The sequence below is a fragment of the Sinocyclocheilus rhinocerous genome, unplaced genomic scaffold, assembly GCF_001515625.1.
Source record: "Sinocyclocheilus rhinocerous isolate Xijiao unplaced genomic scaffold, SAMN03320098_v1.1 scaffold10161, whole genome shotgun sequence".
Lineage (NCBI taxonomy): Eukaryota > Metazoa > Chordata > Actinopteri > Cypriniformes > Cyprinidae > Sinocyclocheilus > Sinocyclocheilus rhinocerous.
This window is the reverse complement of record NW_015662088.1, coordinates 1632-8306: the sequence shown is the minus strand read 5'-3', so window position 1 is coordinate 8306 and position 6675 is coordinate 1632. Positions and strand designations below refer to the sequence as shown.

Below are 6675 nucleotides of genomic sequence, written 5' to 3'. Positions count from 1 at the left end.
ATTTTATATAATACATTGATTCATAATAGTACATTTAGATTAGAATAGTATATTTAAGTTTAGTTAATTTATTTACATATTTAAGTACAATTTTTTAATTAATTAATTAATTAATTTTATTTTGCCGGGAAACTGTCGTTTCTGCGACAGCAGGATTTCAAACACATCCAGTAAAATTCTGTTATTATCTGTCTTCAAAAAATGTTGGATATTATGCAAATGTGAAAATAAAGCATAACTGGCATGCATTGCATTCCCAAATGAATGTTAAACTCAAAGCATGTGATTTACTGTAAACCGAGAAGCTGAAAACAGTTTCTTTAGCTTTATCACTCAGTCCTAGTCTAAATGACATAAACTACTGTATGCCATAGGGATTTTTTTGCTTGCACTGAATTTCCCCTGAAGAATTAATAAATGATATCCATCCATCTGCAGCTCTTTCTGTCTGTGTATTTCGAATGCAGTCTGGTTCAGAGTGAAGCTCCACGTTAAAGATGCCAAGACGATATTGGATAAGAAGCGGTATGTGGCGTTCTGGTTGGAGCGCTACGCTAAACGTGAGCCTGGGATGCCGCTGACGGTCGTGTTCGACATGTCTGAGTCTGGACTCAGTAATATAGTAAGTTCTTCACTTTACTCTACGTGCTCGTGTCACCTTAAAATAAAATGACGCTGAAGTTCAGTCTAAAACATTTCAAGTGGTTCACAATGCTGTGTAATCAGTGACTGATATTGTATGATGGTAGAAATGCTAATTATGATTCTGCTGTACTAGTTATACTGAAAATAATTAAATGAAAGGCACCTATATTTTGGATGCATTTCAAACACTGTTTTTTTTTTTACAAAAAAATTATAAATATATTTTATATTAAATTAAATACTTTAAAATTCTATATATAATGTAAATTATATATATAATATAATTATAATTAGATATTTTATATATATAAAATAAAATTATTTACAATGATATATATAAATAATAAAACATTTCTAAAATATGTGATTATATATATATATAATCACATATTTTAGAAATGTTTTATTATTTATATATATCATTGTAAATAATTTTATTTTATATATATAAAATAAAATTATTTACAATGATATATATAAATAATAAAACATTTCTAAAATATGTGATTATATATATATATAACATTACAAAACTATATTATAAAATAAATCAAAATTATAAATATGTAATATTAATATTATATATATGTGTGTGTGTGTGTACATTGCTATATATATATATATATATAGCAATCTAATAGTTCAGAATTAGTTTTTCTTTCAAGGTCATGAGAGTGCATTTCTTCTGATTAGTCTCGGGCCGTTATTAACCCTCTGGCAGACATTAAGGTCATTAGCTGTATGAGTCGAAGGTGCAGAGGGACAGACGCTGCTCACTGGTTTAACACTTTGCAGATTTACGTGGCCTTTAAATCCCTTCGGTCAATCCAACGCTCGCTTAATCCGAGAGAATTTCCTGTCAAACTGCAAATCTCCTCGTCTCATGTTTCTGCAGAAGAAATTCAGGAGTTTAATGCTGCTGGAAGGCCAAAGCCGCAGCCTAATCAAACCTAATGCCAGTTTTATATGGAGGAATTAGAGTGTGCTTTAATTTGCTCTCTTTAATGCTTATTTTATATGACTGTAAATTGGTTGTGCGTGTTTATAAAGTGAATGCTTTTGAGAAAGTTTAATCATTTGATTTCTGTATATAAGTTTAGGGAGGTTCTTTCACTTAGTGTAAAATTGTATTTTATTTAATACATTATTTTTTATTGACCTTTATGTTGCATCATTACCTATTTATCAGGAGCCAAGCAATGAATGTCATTTTGAAATCCCAAGAACCGTTTGGAAGAACATTGTGAAATTTGGCACATTTATTGCAAAGGGTCTAAACATTGATTGCACAAATTTTAAGGTCTCTGCCTAAAACCCTCTAGCGCCACCATCAGCTCAAAATATGACTTGTTATAATTGCAATGTTTGACTGTAGAAATTCCTGTCTTGCAACATGAATCTGCAGATTTTATAGTTAAAGTGCTTACTGTGCTTACAGCTACAGCATATATTTCACTGTAATTCTAATTCTTGGGGAATTTCTTCAGATAAAAACCGTAAAAAGGTGTTTGTTCTCCTGCAATTACAACAGTGACCATGTCAAGATTCTAGGTTTTCAAATAAATATTCCATATAAAAACTGTTCTATTGTTTTCTTGTAAGAAACTCTTATTGAAAAGTACTGTTGTGACTCCCAGGAGTGAATCTGGAGAGCAAAAGTCAACAGCAAATGAAGCTAAAGGTTACTCGAGCATTCAGTAAACATCAGGATTGCACAACTTTTATGCACCAAGAGCTTGTAACACTCCAAAGAGAAAGGAAAAATTGAAATTGCATCATATGACCCCTTTTAACCGGTTGTAGTACAGCCTAGCAGTGTTCAGGTTGATCAGTATGTGTGTTCATTCATTGCTGGTTGAGCTCTGTGTTCAGCAGTCTTGTGTACTGTTAAAATTGACACCTATTAACAGTTAGTTAGCCAATGGATTAACAGCAGCTTTACAGATGAACTTGAGGCAACAGTTTAGTCTTGAAGTGGGTCAGTAGAGAAAACAATTTCACTGACATACATTCAAATATTCAACTAAACTGGATGACAAAAAAACTTTATATGTTACCCTGGACCACAAAACCAGTCTTAAGTGTCAATTTTTGAATAAATAAATAATGAATAAATAAGCTTTCCATTGATGTATGATTTGTTATGATAGGACAATATTTGGTCGAGGTACAACTATTTGAATATGTGGAATCTGAGGGTGCAAAAGAATCAAAATATTGAGAAAATCGCCTTTAAAGTTGTCCAAATGAAATTCTTAGCAATGCATATTACTAATCAAAAATTAAGTTTTGATATATTTACGGTAGGAAATTTACAAAATATCTTCATGGAAAATGATCTTTACTTAATATCCTAATGATTTTTGACATAAAAGAAAAATCGATCATTTTGGCCCATACAATGTATTGTTGGCTATTGCTACAAATATACCCCAGCGACTTAAGACTGCTTTTGTGCTCCAGGCTCACATATATTAAATAATTTGGATGTAAGGTCTATTTTTGTGTAATCCACGTGTATAAAATGACAAATGAAAAGCATTTAAATGTATTTATTTAGATAAATTGTTTTTTTAGAACTTAAATGAACCCCAAAAAATCCATGTTTTTTGTTGCAGTCCTTTTTAATTTCACATTAATTTCAAATAACAGCTGATGTTTTTACTGTCACTTAGTATATACACCATCATATCATCCAGCTTTATGAATTATAGCAACTTGGATTTCTTTCCCATGTTTTTCTCTTCTAGGATATGGACTTTGTGAAGTATATCATTAACTGCTTTAAAGTGTACTGTCCAAAGTTTCTTTGTGAGTATATTCTGTTTTTTAAACCTCCTAACTGGGTTGATGAACAGTTATTTTTAAATTAATTAAAATAAAAAGTAAAATTGAAAAAAGTTAAATTTTTTCGACATCAGAGAACCGTGAACTTGCAAATGTGATGTTGAATTATTGAAGCTGGGTTGATGAACAGTTATTTTTAAATTAATTAAAATAAAAAGTTAAATTGAAAAAAGTTAAATTTTTTCGACATCAGAGAACCGTGAACTTGCAAATGTGATGTTGAATTATTGAAATATTAACTTAATCTCAGACTTCAAATAAATATTTAAGCTCAAAGGAATTTGGCTGACAAAAAAGTTTGGGAATCCTAGTATATTATAGAAAGGGTTTTCACATCTTTGTTTTGTTGTTCTTATTTTGTTATTCAGCCAAAATGATCATGTACGAGATGCCTTGGATCATGAATGGTAAGTTGTGATTGGCTCATGAAAAGTCTAAACGGATCTTTGTAATGTGTGGTCCAAGCAGTTCATTTGTCATAACCTTTTCTTCTGTGTGGCAGCTGCCTGGAAGATAGTGAAGACGTGGCTGGGCCCCGAAGCCATCAGTAAGCTCAAGTTTGTCACCAAGAGTGACATCCAGACGTATGTCGGCCCCAAGCACCTTCCACCGCACATGGGAGGGACAGTACGTAAAAATAAGAGAGTTACTTGTGTTAAATTAAATATGGCTTGAAGTCTAAATAATAGATGTACTTTGATCAGATATATTTGAACTAAAATGGAATAGAAGTTTAATCATTTGATTTATGTACATCAGTAAGGGAGGTTCTTTGCCTTAAAGTGTATATTTCTATTTTATTGCTTGATTTCTGTTGCATCATCAGCAATATGTGTTGTGTTGAAACCCCAAAAACTATTTGGAAGAACATCATGAAATTTGGCATATTTATTGCAAAGGGTCTGAACATTAATCTGTCCAATTTAAGGGTCTCTGCCTAAAACTCTCTAGCGCCACCATCAGTTAAAATTATTGCTTTTTGTATGATTGTAACTTTGGAAAATTGTGTATTTTGCTTCATCTAATGTTGAAACCCCAAGAACCGAATGGAGGAATGGCGTGAAATTTGGCACATTTATTGCTGAGGGTCTACACATTAATTACACCAACTTTAGAGTGTCTACATAAAACCCTCTAGCGCCACCATCAGTTCAAAATATAGCTTTTTGTATGTTTGGCATATTTATTGCAAAGGGTCTGAACATTAATCTGTCCAATTTAAGGGTCTCTGCCTAAAACTCTCTAGCGCCACCATCAGTTAAAATTATTGCTTTTTGTATGATTGTAACTTTGGAAAATTGTGTATTTTGCTTCATCTAATGTTGAAACCCCAAGAACCGAATGGAGGAATGGCGTGAAATTTGGCACATTTATTGCTGAGGGTCTACACATTAATTACACCAACTTTAGAGTGTCTACATAAAACCGTCTAGCGCCACCATCAGTTCAAAGTATAGCTTTTTGTATGATTGTAACTACAAAATTGATTGTGAATTTTGCTTTGTCTAATGTTGAAACACCAAGAACCGAATGGAGGAATGGCGTGAAATTTGGCACATTTATTGCTAAGGGTCTACACATTAATTACACCAACTTTAGAGTGTCTCTATAAAACCCTCTAGCGCCACCATCAGCTCAAATAGGACTTTGTATGATTTTAACTTTTGAATCTAGAAACATAAATCTTGCCTGGGAACACTTAGTATCTCACAGCATGTGATGTTGATGCTATGGGTTAAAGAGCTTATTGTGCTTAGTTGTGCTATATATTTCAATACAATTCAGATTTTTGCGAAATTACTTCAGTTTGTTCTCCTCTGTGAGCATGTCAAGATTCTCGTTTTTTTCAAATAATAAATGTAATATAGGACAAAAATATAATAAATTGCAGGATAGCAAAGATTTGTTAATATCCTTTAGTTTTTTGTGACAGGACCAATTCAAATACAGTTATCTGCCTCTCCAATCTGTGAAAACGGTCCAATCATCAGCGAAGATGAGAGTGACATCAAGGATATTGAATCCAAGTCCAAAGAGATTCTCGAATCCAGTTTCAATGCTGAGCAATCAATCAAACCCAAGAAGATATACCACATATCCTCTCGTTCATTCAATGCGTTCTGTCTAATCTAACATTTCCTTCTTCACATATCCAGGTCACATTTCCCCAGAAATCTAAAGAAATTATATTTTGCTAAATTTTTTACAACGCATTTTGCATACTCACATTTTTTTGCATCTTGGTAACAAGAATTAGGCAGGGAAATGTCTTTAACCCTATAAAGCCAACTGTATCATATTTGATACCCAAATTCGTAAGGCCTCTAAATGATCAAACTTTGCTGTTAAACCTGTCGCACACAATCTACTCCACGCCTTCAGACTCTGATTGATAGTTTAGAGTCTTTTATCCAGTAATTGTACAAATGTCCAGCTTCAGCTGGAGCTTCACGTGTCTTTCTGCTGTCAAATCTTGACTGATTTTTCTCAAGTAAACGCCAGAATAACTGCAGTAATTAGGGATGTAACTGTCAGAGAAAGACGCAAAAATCATTACAAGGACCGACAGCGAGAAACTGTTTTGTGCTGCATCGCATGTCTTCGATGAGAAGAGGAAGGGGTGATTGTTGCTGGTTACTGTATGATGATTGAAATCGCGAAATGGCCTTAAACAATTAGTAAATAAACTGCAGAACGTTATGTTTTCTAATACATGCACGCATTGTTAACCAGGGTTAAAAGTCCAAAGCGCAAGGAAAATCTGCGCTGTTACTCGTCAGTTGCTCAGTCACATTTTTATGAATTTTTACAAGGCATGTGACAATGCGATACGTACGACATATTCGTAATGAGACTCATTTATAAATGTGCTGTTGTCAACAAAAGAAAGCATTGAGGTCTTCCTGCGCGTTTCCGCCAAAAAAAGTTGAAAATAAAAGTTGAGAAAAAGCAAGAACTCCAACATTCATAAATGTTAGTATTGTAATTTTACTGTTGTTCTGTAACATAAAATAAAAGGTATAAGACAATAATAATGATAATAATAATAATTACAACAGCTCTGTTAATACATTTATTATAACATTCACACATAGTGTTCAAATTAGGATCTGTAATATTTTCTAATGTTTTAAAAGAAGTCTCTTCTCAGCAAGGCTGCTTTTAATTGTACAGTAAAAAATA

The 6675-nt window shown here is 32.7% G+C and overlaps 1 pseudogene; it reads left to right on the top strand.

The window, feature by feature from the left end:
- The first annotated feature begins 438 nt into the window (after window positions 1-438).
- Window positions 439-5896, top strand: LOC107727453 (motile sperm domain-containing protein 2-like; annotated as a pseudogene).
- The last annotated feature ends 779 nt before the right edge of the window (window positions 5897-6675 follow it).